The sequence below is a fragment of the Marmota monax genome, unplaced genomic scaffold, assembly GCF_021218885.2.
Source record: "Marmota monax isolate L192 unplaced genomic scaffold, Marmota_monax_Labrador192_F-V1.1 WCK01_AAM20220418_F8-fsc00048, whole genome shotgun sequence".
Taxonomy (NCBI): Eukaryota; Metazoa; Chordata; class Mammalia; order Rodentia; family Sciuridae; genus Marmota; species Marmota monax.
This window is the reverse complement of record NW_026694895.1, coordinates 7,857,356-7,870,045: the sequence shown is the minus strand read 5'-3', so window position 1 is coordinate 7,870,045 and position 12,690 is coordinate 7,857,356.

Sequence of the window (12,690 nt, the reverse complement as noted above, 5' to 3'; positions counted from 1 at the left end):
AATGTTCTCTCTCACCACAAGCCCAAAAGCATAGAGTCAGGTAACCATGGACTGAAACCTTTGAGACTATAAGCCCAAGTAAATCCTTCCTCCTTGTAAATTGATTTATATAAGGAATTCATCACAACAATAGAAAGCTGACTAACATATCAGAAAAGTCTCTGAGAGCAATGAATGTTAGAGATGAAGAGAAATCAGAGTAAGGGCCTGAAATTCTACAGAAGCAATCACTGACCTCAGATGTAAATGCATCTCTGGTGACCAGGAATGGGGGCAATCCTTTAAGTCACCTGTTGGGCATTCAAAAGAAATGTGTAGCCTTTGTTCATGTAAGAGATATCTTCGATATCATGTCAGCCAGATTAGTTTTTTGGGAGGATTGGCCAGTCCTACTGAACAGTCTTTCCATGGTCCCTACCTGTTCTTCTAAGTGATAAATATCCTATATCTGTGCACTTTTTAATTACCTGGATGCTAATTTTTTGTTACTTTTTGAATTCACAAAGTATATACTTTGTCCTAAAAGATATTTGTTAAAACATATTGTTATTCTAACATAAACAAGTGTGTTTAAAATGGTGTTTTATCATGACTGTTTACACAACTAAATATCTCAAACAAGTTTGAATCAAAATGACCAAAAGTGTGCTCTGTTTGTATTGAATATATGACAAAAGAAGAATAAACTAAAGATAATGTGTAAAAGATATATAAAATTTTATGTAATAATGCTGGCAATAATATAATTTTGATGTTAATAATAATAATAAAAACATTGGCAATTGATTTTATTGCTACTGATGGATCTATCTATGGTTCTTTATTATATTAAAAGGCAAACAAAACAGATTCAAAATGGATCGTCAGTGGTCAACAGGAACGTTGTTATAACCCAGGACTCCAGCTTTGCATTAACATAATGAAGCTTGCAATAGTGAAATGATTTTAATCCATAAACTCCCAACACAGAAAAGGAGGTGAGTCCAGTGAATTGTGTGAAACTTCAATAGACTCAACAGGAGGTCACCCACTGCTAATGGGGCAGCCTATTTCACCAGGTCTGCATTTATGTGTTTCATGAAAAACCAACAAATCTGAAGACAAAATTTCTTACTTAACCACATTCAAGATCAATAGAAAAAGCTAGATGGACTACTTTCATGCTTCATCTAAAATCATTGTGCTACTCTATGTTTAAAGAAGAAATCTTATTTGTAACCCCAAATTATGTTTGTCTCATTCAAACCAATAAAAAACATTTATTAAATGCACTTGCCCTGCAGAGCATGCCTAAAGAGCACTCCAGTATCTTTTAGGAGAGAGGATAGTTTTCAGAAACATATGTGTGATTACACAACTCCATAGCTACACTGAAAAATCATCACCCTCTCTGCAACTCTTAATAGCACTACTAAAGATACACCATGAACAGCGCCTCAGTACCATGCACAATTTCAGAGGGCAATGAATTTGCCAAGCCGTTTTCACTAATGGCCTTCAGGGAGAGAATTCTTGAACATGGCATGTTGAAAGCAAATTTGATCCAAACATGCTGTGGCTCTCAGAATGTCAAGCCCTTTGGAAATGCAAGGCACTCAAGACAGCCCCACCTGATCAAAAATGGCACCAGCATCAATTAACGCCAACAACTGCAATTAGGAAACCACAGATGAGTAGGGACATGAGAGGCTCTAATTTCTCTGTGCCCAGGATCTCTGTTCTTGGTGACACCTGTCATGTTTCATTGATGTGAATACTTTGGGAGGCTAGTCACCATCTTCTTGAAAATTGCATTTCTGACCAGAGCTCCCTAGGCGCAATGTCAATTTATCTTCTTTTGCAATGGCTCCCTAGACAAACCCTGCATGCTCCCAGACAAGGAGCCTTTACATCTGAAGAAGGGTGCAAAGCAATAACTAGCTGCAGCCATGTAGTTGAATACAGACTTCCGGGAAAAATGAGATTAGTTTGTATGTAGGGAAATCAATGTCACAGGCACTGAGAGAAAATATGGCAGTAGTGCTCAGAAATGCCTTCTTATCACTGTTCAGGAAATTAGGATCAAGGGAAGAAGTTTTACACTTTGGAAATGTAAACCATGAGATTGAAAAATAGTTAATATAATTTCATATTCATGCTAAGAAGGTTATATGAGAAAATAGAACAAGGATGATCAAGGCAGAAAATCTCCTATCTCTCAATTTTTAAAATGCAGTTTCTATGGTTGCAAATATGTCAATTTTTAGGGGGTCTGAGTGTAGTCCTTAGGATTAAAAAGTGCATATTTACACATACATAAGGACCCAGATACACACACACATGCTTGAAATTAAATAACATCCTGTAGTTAAAACATTAAGTGGGAAAAGAATCTGTAGTTGTGCTACCTCTTAAAACCCAAAGACTAATTGCTTTCTTTTCATTTTCATGAGAAAGACACTGAGGACTCAGGGCTGAGATACACATTCTTCATAACATATTTCTCTTGAAAAGATCTTGGAAATCCTAGAAGAATTCGATCCAAATACAAATGCAAGTTTTTCCTGGTTCAAATAGATATATTTGAGAACTGTGTGGTGGGTTGATGAAATATTATTTTGCTTTCTTCCCTGTTATTACAGATCTTCTGAAAAAGCATTTTTCTAGACCTTTAGGTTTAACCTAGAGTGATCAACAAATGTTGTGCCACTGGGATACACATTAGGAGCATGACTTTATACTGGCTTCTTCTTTTTTTCTCTTACCTAATAGAATCGAGTTTCACACATGATATCTTGATGGATGATCCTAAGTAGTTAATCAAATCTCATCTTTCTGCTAATCTAATTTTATTGTCATAGATGTGGTCTCAGCAGTTTATCTTTAGCAGTAATCAGATTTTATTTTTAATCCAAATAAGTTCAATTGGGTTTTAACTTCTACACATTTTCCTTGTCCAGCCAACATGGATCTAGAGGAGATGCAGGTTCTACAAGTTGCTGCTCTTGTATTGACATTTGTCTGCATGCTTCTCCTTGTGAGACATATACAAGTCCCATAACCAAGATGAATATGCAGCAGAGACAGGAGGCAACAAATATGGAAGCTAATGAGAGGTGGAAAGAGTTTAGGACCTCAAGGTTAACCCAAGTTCTTCACATGTAAGTGGGGAGTTAATTAACATTACCTCACAGGACTGGGCTTCATTAAAGGAGATGGATGTTTGACTCAGTAGACATTGAGAAATGATTGTTCTGCACATCATGAAGTTCTATTGTGTGAAACCTGATGTTACCCTGGTGCTGGCAAATAATATTTAATAATGTTTTGAAGGAGAAATGATAAAATTCTTTGACAGGTAGTTCTGAAGTATCTTACCATTTGAAAAACTAATTGTGTGGATGAGCAGGATATTTAATTTTAAGCGTATATGGTATTTTGGTGCACGGGAGAGAAGAATGGGTGGTGGGTGGGGACTGTGCACATGTGTACTAATGGGGGATGCAGCAGAATGAACCAGGTCTGCTTGTAGCCTTCGGGGTGGCAATTGGGGGTGCTGGGCAATTCCTGGATGCTCACTCCCTCAAATTTGAAAAGTTCTCCTCATGAGAACAATGAGTGTACTTCATCAGAAAAGAGTCAGGTGGCATACTAAGATGCTCTCTGACTTCCAAATTCTTGTTTACTTACACTCGTACTGTAGAATACATTAATGACTATGCACACGTAGCTGTTTATATCGAAATTAATTAAAATTAAGCAGAAGTTTCCTCAGTCACATTTCAAGCACTCCACAGCTACCTATGTCAAATGATTAACATTGATGGTACAAGCTGAGAACATTTCTCTCATTACAGACAGCAGGCACAGCAATGACAAGCTGTGATAGGGGACAGAAGGGACAGTGGAATGTGATACAATACGTACTGGCTATGGAAACACCTAGGTAACCTTGGCAATCCTTTCCCAGGGTTAACTTCCTGTAAGAACTTCTGCTGGTTATTTAACCTCTCTGAACTTCATTGTCCTTGACTCTTAAGTGGAATTTAATAATTGTGATCTTTCAAGCTATCATGAACATTACAGGTATGAAAAAAGTCTAGTTTGGTGTCCGACTCAATAAATGCCCTGTAAGTGGCATGTATTATTATGGTTATGATTATTAATAATGCATGCTAAACTTAAAGAAAAATAATCGAAGACCCTAAATTGTGAGAACTAAATTATAGCATTTCTGGAAGACAAGGTCAATACTTAAGGAAATCTTGCCAGCAACATTTCAGTGTTATAATAGTGGTGTGAACTTTTCAAATATGCCACTAGTTAAAATGGGTTTGAACTTTGAATATCTAGTGTGTTTGTGTATGTGTGTGTGTGTGTGTGTGTGATACATAACTTTGAAATTAGATTTGGAATGTAAGTGAAAAGTATAAGGCACTGTTAATTTTTCACAATGATATAAGGCTAAATATAAAGGTTAAATATCCATTTTAAATGCATGATAAACTCTAAGCATGAATGTCCCTTTCCAATCAAAAGCATATTCTTTTGTGCAGTTATTAAGATTAGTTTTTTTTCCCTTACTTAATATGCAAAATACACTGTGACAAAAGGTGGCCCCTAGGCAGGGAGGAAAAAAAAACACAAAACAAAACAGCCAGAATTGCTCATTACAATCACAATGAAATAATGCTTTTTAGAAAAGAATGTTTTCTTTTGTTTTTCTTCTCCTGATAGGAAACTGTGAAAATTGGAGTTCTATTCAATTCATCTTTTCCTTCCACTTCAAACACATTCCTCATGGCCATTTAAAAAGTCTTTCCCCAAAGTGAAATTAATATTTTCCAGACTAGTATTAAGAATAGCAGCTTCTTTGCTTGATTCTCCAGCAACCAACGCAAGGAGCATCAGTGCATTGCAAAGCCAGTGGGGCTTCCCGGGGCACAGCAGGGCTGATGATAAATAATTCAGACTCCTGGGTTATTTCTGCCGGATCATCAGACAGGGGCACTGCATTTGTACTTCAGCCCCTTCCAATCCTTCTTGTCTCCATGTATCTTCTTTTTGTGAAGGATGTCAAATTCCTTTGCAAATTGTCTTTCCTTTTCTTTCCAATAAATCCGAGAGGTGTTGCACTGTGCAGCTTTGGTTCCTGGTTCAGGGTCCCAGTGGCCCTAATGGGCACAGTTGGGGTTCTATCTGCTCTGAATGGAGGAGGGGCTGTTTGGTCAAGCTAAAGTCACGTTATGTGAGCATTACTGATTGGCATATTGTCAACATTATGCTTGAGAAACATATTTGTCCTGCTGATGACAGTGATGGTTTATGAATGAGTGGATTTTGATATCGGTTAATTAGAAGGAACTTGACTGCAGCATCTGTCACCCAGCAGCAAACAATGTCTTCTGTGTGTTGTTCAGATAAATTTCCTTATGGTATAAAAGCTGGCTAATATAAGAGTAGGTCAACAATCAAGAGATGAAAAAATACACTTTTAAAAATTTTTTTGCTGAAAACATAAGGTGTGTCTATATGGTGCCAACTAATAACAACTGCCCATAACTAGCATAATAACAATAATGACAAGGAGGCTAACATTGAATAGCTTTTATGATGTAATAACTACTATTTTAAATGTGGCGTTAGAGTTTATTCAATACAGAGATAAGCTCTCTAACTCTTCTAAATGTCCCAAAATAAAATACACCAACTTGAGAAATAACTCCGCCAAACTTTGAAGACAATAATAAAAATCTTTTTCAATAGTGTGAAAATGGTAAGCTGGGTGATATTCAGAAATTACCTTGGGCTTTCTGAGCTCTAAGCTGATTTAAGAAAGCAGGCCAGATGTTCAGATAAAGTGCAGGTGATTAAAGGTCTCTAGTGTTAAGTCCTTAGTTCTAGAAACCCCCTTCTTCCAGGGAGCATCAGTGTCTCTTGACAGTGCCTTCCCTCCTCATGAGGTTGTTTTTTTTTTTTTTTTTTAACAATGTAGTAGTAACCTTATAACTGTAGGGTAAATAGTAAGGTTTATTTAATAGCATAAGCACAATAAATTAAAGTAAAACAAAAACAAAATAGCCATGGGTATGGAGAAAGGCATTTGGTGGAATCTTCTGAAAGTGGCTTTGATCTAGGCTCCCTTCATGGTCCAAGGCTCCACGTCCCTGAAATTGTGCTGTGTGGGAAGCCCTGTTAGTGGCCCTGGAGTGGGAAGCCCTTTTAGTGGCCCTGGAGTGCGAAACCCTGTTAGTGGCCTGAGCTTTCCTATCTCATATTATCACCTGCACCATGAGAATGATCATGGCTCAAAAAACAGTCACAAGGGCTGGGCTTGTAGCTCAGTGGTAGAGCACTTGCCTAGCACGTGTGAGGCACTGGGTTTGACTCTCAGTACCACATATACATAAATAAATACAATGAAAGTCTAAGAAAATATTTTTTAAAAAAGGCAGTCATGGGAATTTCATGTCTTAATGTACACAAAAGACCTAAAACAGTACCTGGCAATTGGCTCTTTGGATTATGAACTAAACCTTTTCCTGTACTGACCCTTTTTTCCCTTGTTTCTTTCTGACTTGGCCTCTTTATTTCACCAGGGACAACAGTGGAAACCATAGCTTGAGCATGTTCATAAACACAACAGCCAAAAACTTGTGGGAATTGGAATCCAAATGCAGCTATTATTTCTGTTTCCAAAACTCTTTTCTGAAATTGAAATAACCCTATTGAGTCTCCCCTCTTTTCTAAGTTAACTTTTTAATGTTAAACAACTGTTTAAGGGATGATAGAATCTACTGTAGCTATAATCACCCAGGCATGGTGTGTGTGTGTGTGTGTGTGTGTGTGAGAGAGAGAGAGAGAGAGAGAGAGAGAGAGAGAGAGAGAGAGAGGAGATAGAAAGTTGGAGGGAAAAAGGTGGGAAGAAGAAAAGTTATAAGGAGAAATAAACAAACATAAAAATAAGGCAAGAAAATCAAGCAGAGAAAATACTGCATGCAGGGACAAGATGGCGCTCTCACAGTTGGAAAGCTGGTACCATGAGGTTGTTCTGTTTTTCTCTTTGTATAACTGAGAGTTGGATAAAATAGTCCCAACTGGATTTAGGGAAAGAAAGACATGCCGACGATGGGATCAGAACAGCAAGCGAGATAACAAGGGCAAGATGTTAAACACATCAAAAGATTAGTACTATAATTTCTCCTGGCTGGGAACCATGTTAGTAATGTAGCCACTAATGGTAAATTCATGGACTTGAGTCTTCTATAAAGCCCACCCTGACCTTCCTCTGGCTCCTGATTGAGATGGACACCTGTTATTTTTTTTATCCGTTAACCTCAGCAGCATTACTATCTGAAGCACAGCATTTTGACATTGTATTATGATCATCTGACTATGCTTCTTGTTCCATATAATAGATGATATCAGAAATTTCTCAAGAGAAGTCTATATGTGCCCAATAAATAGTGGTAGAGTGAATATGATGTGTTGCTGTGTCCATTCTCAGCCTTAGACTCTGTGCCCATTCTTGACAGGAATGTCAAGTTAAGGTGATGAGTTGCCATAAGCAACTGTAGAAAACAGGAGATTTCTGAAAAGTGTTCACACCAACCCTTATTTAAGATTACTCCCTTTAAAGGGCCACAAAAGGCAGGGCTTGCTTAGGCACGAGCTTCACATGGATTCTGCTTTTTCACATAGCCTTTATAGTTGATAGCCAGGAAAACTGATTGACCTTAAATGCAGATAGAATGCTGTTAAACAAAACAGACTGGCCTGCATAAATAAAGCATTGTGCTGATCTTCAGTTTCTCCATGCTGCATTGAGAGTTGCTCAGATATTTCAATATAGCATCTTTGTCCTTTACATGTCCTCTTAGAGGAGACTTAGCCTCTTGTGAGTCCTTTGATCATTTCTCTCTTCCACCCTCACTAGGGGGTACATGCTAAAAGGTTTCTTCTACAATGGCTTTCCCATCCCCTGGCCCCTTTTCTTCCCCTGGTTCACATCAAATCTGCTTGCATTACCCAGATGCCCTGGCGATTGGAGACAGAGAAAGGCAGCCTGTGGCTGGGGAGCTGTCCGAGGAGAATGAGATGGCAACATTCACTCAGAACACTGTCCCTCTGCTTCCAGTGCAAATGCCTTTACAATGGATCTTTGTTTATTATCACAGAGGAGATTTCTAAAAGTCGGCTTCTAATAGATGCAGATCCTCAGGGTGAACTCCTGTCTCAGGTCAGCTTGGCTGGAGCTGTGAGTAGCTTCTGGAAGTGGACTGAGGATATGATGATGATTTCCCATCATCGCTGTAATGCAGAGACACAGAGAGCCTGACATGGGCCTGTTTTTATAGGACCTAAAACTAATACCAAGTTAAAAGTTCTTAGCATTCTCTTCTCCACCAAAAAGTATCAACACTAACCAGGATTGAGCAGAAGAAAATAAACCAGAGCAGGAATGTTTATCCTCAACAACTAAACAATAATTAAAAGGGAACAGGGTAAGTAGCCACTGTTGAGAGATACAAGTAAGAGTTGAGCAGTATCAAAGCAATAACGGCAGTCATTAGGAAGAATTTGACAAGGCAGATGGTAAGATCACTTGGAATGCTTTCATAACGTTTTCCATGTTGGATGAGGAACAAACTGGTCCAAAACACCTCAAATTTAATACCATAGATTACATGTCATGGACTGTAACCAAGACTAACATGAAGTAAAGAAAAAATACAGTAGTCAGTGTGGCATGACCATCTAAGGAAGTGGAGTATCGGGGTTTGAAACAAGTGAAGATTTGATAGCCCGACTGCCTGGTTCTGAAGTCTAGATCTTCTATTTATTATCTCTTGGCAATAATATTTCTCTGTATCTCGGTTTCTTCATCTGTAAAATGGGAATGACAGCAATAGAATTTATATACTTCCATTGCTTCAATAATTATGAGACTTAATTGATTTTTCAAACATAGTAACATATTGCTGACTGACATCTGTATGGATATTTGATGAACAAACGATCAAGCCATTTCATACTTCCTCAATATTTTACTATACATTCTCTGGGAGTAAAATCCTCTCTAAATGAAAAGGGATATTGCATTATACTCTATTTTGATGGTATAGACAGATTGCAAGATGCACAGAATATGGATCTTGTTCTCAAAGAAATTACAGTCTAGTTTGGAAAGCAGGATACACAGATATGAGAGGTTGAACACTCTTAACAAGGATAACATCATTCAAAAGAACTCATTGAAACACATACCATGTCAGAGTAGTTTCTGAATGGGCACTTGCATGATAGACTTGAGAGCAGAGCAGAAAGGGAGAAACCCCTTTGTTCCCCAGTCATCACATAAGACCTGTCTGAAGAATGTCCTGTAAGTGTAACAGCACCACTTGGAGCAGCTGGACTTCTATCCAACAGTAATTTTCACGATGGGGAAAATGGAAGGCATGCTTTGGGATGTGATATACACCCTGGATTGTAAGGCTTTTTACTAAAGGGCATGATTACCTTGTCACTCACTCACACATAGGCAGCAAGATATCCATGCATTTCTTATTTAGTAGTAGCACATTTTACACCGATATTCTCATCAGTTTATGAGCCCAGAAAAAAGTTGTTGCAAATCTTCATGGTTTTTTTTGTACTCCATCCAAAGGAGCACATCTGGTCCACATGACATCAGGCTTTGCTTTCCACGTCAGCAGAAAGTCTATTTTTTCTCATATATGATACTTTTGAAATCTAAGACTGTTTGAAATAAAATTAGTTATGGCTACTAACAAATAGAAAACAAATAATCAGTAATGCACAACACAATTAGAAATTACATTTGTTCACAAAAACTTTAGTTGTTCATGCAATCAAAACAATGCTCATGACAGTCACACAATGAAGCAGGGATCCGAAGATAATTTGTTGTTTGTGTTGTTGTGCTACTTTTTCTTCTCTCAACTCTCTTTTCCCTTCTTCTGCTCCTTTTCCTTCCATCTCCCCATTTGTTTGTATAATTTGACACTATTTTTGTATTCTGCAAAGTTATCATAGATAATAAGAACACAATCTTGAGTTTTCTGCATGTTGGTTTATGCCATTTTCTTTATCTTGGCAGATTTACCTATTTTATAACTAGGAAAAAGAAAGCATGGGTCAATATTGGATTTTTTTTATAACTTAAAACAAACAAGATTTTTCTTAAGGTTCTGACAAGTGACTTATAGATACTAGTGTGTATTCATAAGATCCATTGACATAAATATCCCCATGACATTGTGATGACATTCCCCAGAGTAGCACACCTAACCTGAAGACTAATCTTGTTGGAATGACATAATAGATTTAAAATGTCATGCTTTGTGCATTATAATCTTAGCTGGATAAAAAATGCTATGTGCAGTGTAAGGTCCACATATCCTATTGCAATCATCTTAGTTACTTTGTGCTCATCTTTCTGGATATTGCTTTATCTTTAAAAGTGGTTTTTGAATGTATATTTCTCATCCTAGGAAAAATTAAAGTCAGGGCAGCAAAAGCGCTTACCATATAATAGGGGAGAATATTGTCAACAGAGCCAAAATGAAATAAAGAAATAGCAATGACCTAGAATCAATATTAATGAATCATTTACATCAAGCACTTCAAACACTAGATGCTCTTCCTTGAGTATTTATTTGGAATGAATACTACGGAGCAATATTTCCCATAGCAGTTCTCATATTGCTACCCATGAAAAAGTTTCCTTGCTAAATAAGATGGAAAACATGACATTCTGTTTCTGTATCTTAGAGATTTATAAAGCACATTAGGTTGGAAATTTCTTAGAGAGATTCTGCAGTTTTTAAGAATTGAGATGCAATTTACACACCATAACATCACCATTCTTAAATGCTCAATTGAGTATTTTTTAGTATATTCACAAATTTGTACAAATGTTGCTACTATCTAATACCAGAATACTTTCATCACCTTATAAAAAACCTCTGTACTCTTTAACAGTCCCTTTCAATCACCAAGTCCTCGACGACCAATAGTTTACTTTCAGTCTTCACTGATTTGTCTATTCTAGAAATTTGTCTATTCTAGAAATAGAATCATATGTGAACTATTATGCCCAGCTTCTATTAATAGTTATTGAAGTTCATCTGTGTTGTAACATCTCTCAATTCTTAATTACTTTTATGGTTGTGTAATGTTCCATTGTATGAATATGCCACATTTTATTTATCAAACATCATCTAATGGACATTTAGATTATTTTAATTTGAGGTCATTATGAATAGTGCTGCTGTGAACAATCATATGCAAGATTTTGTTCTGAATTTATATTCTGTGTCCTTGGGTCTATACCTAAGAGTGGAATTCTTGAATAATACAGTAACTATGTCTATCTTTAAAGCAACTAAAATCTTTCATCAGCAGCTGTACACTTTTGACCCCAACTAATTCCCAAAGGGCCCAATTTCTCCAAGTCCTTACCAAGATTTGTCATGTTCAAGTTCTTCCTAGTAGATGTGAAGCGGCATGTCATCATGGTCTTGATTTGCATTTCCCTGAACTCTAACTATATTAAGCATCTTTCATGTGCTTATTGACCATTTGTGTATCTTCTTTGAAAAAAAGAAGTCTTCAGATATTTCACTTTTTTTTATATCTTTATTTATTTACATATTTATTTATTTGTTTATTATGTGGTGCTGAGGATCAAACCCAGTGCCTTACATGTGGGAGGCAAGCACTCTACCACTGAGCTACAATCTCAGCCCCTTCACTTATTCTTGATGGGCTGTCTTTTTCCTTTAAGTGGTAGAATCTCTTTATGTATTACAGATACTGGACCTTTATCGGACATATGACTTAGGAATACTTTCTCAGTTTGTGGGTTGCATTTTTCTGTTTGTGTGGTCCTGCCATTGATTTTTTTAAAAAGTGTTCATTTGTATTTAATTTTAAACTTTCAAATCTGATTTTTCATCAAAGGGAAAATCTTTTAAAATACCTTCGTAAAGTCTGAGATAAGTCACTGTCCGGATTTCTCTTTCCTTGTATTATATAGATAAGATCCGTAGCAATAGTACTAATTGATAGAAACACAAGAAAAGATAGAAATGTTCATATTTCAATATGGTTAACAGATTTGAACAGTGATGGTGATCTGTGTTTATACTAATAGGGAGCTCTAAGTTGTTTACCTTTGATATATAACAGCCCTGAAACAACTTAGTAAGGTAGCTGGCATTGTTTCTACTTTACAGTGGAAAATACTGTCAACTGACCACTGTTTGTCCAAAGCCAGACAGAGGGTGTGTCTGGAATCACACACCATTTGAAAAACAAAGAGAACATAAACAATTCTGTCTCATTGTTGAGCTGTATTTTAGGAGGACAGTAAATCTGAAGTATAAACTCTTATCCATTATTAGATATGTAAGAGAATTCTATGGTGAGTAATAATCCTTTCTTTTCTTCATTGGTCCTCACAGCAATGAGGATTAATGATTCCCATGAGCTCCTTCTCTGCCCTCCCCCCACCGAGGTATCCTTGACCTACAGTGGTTGCTAAAAGCCTACCTAACACTGGATAGATTGTACATGTCTTTCTTGCTCTCATCCCTCAAGAATTTAGGGACCATATTATCTTGTTCACTATTCTATTACCAAACCTTAATCTATGTTTGACACATAGAAGGAATTTCTAAATGCTTT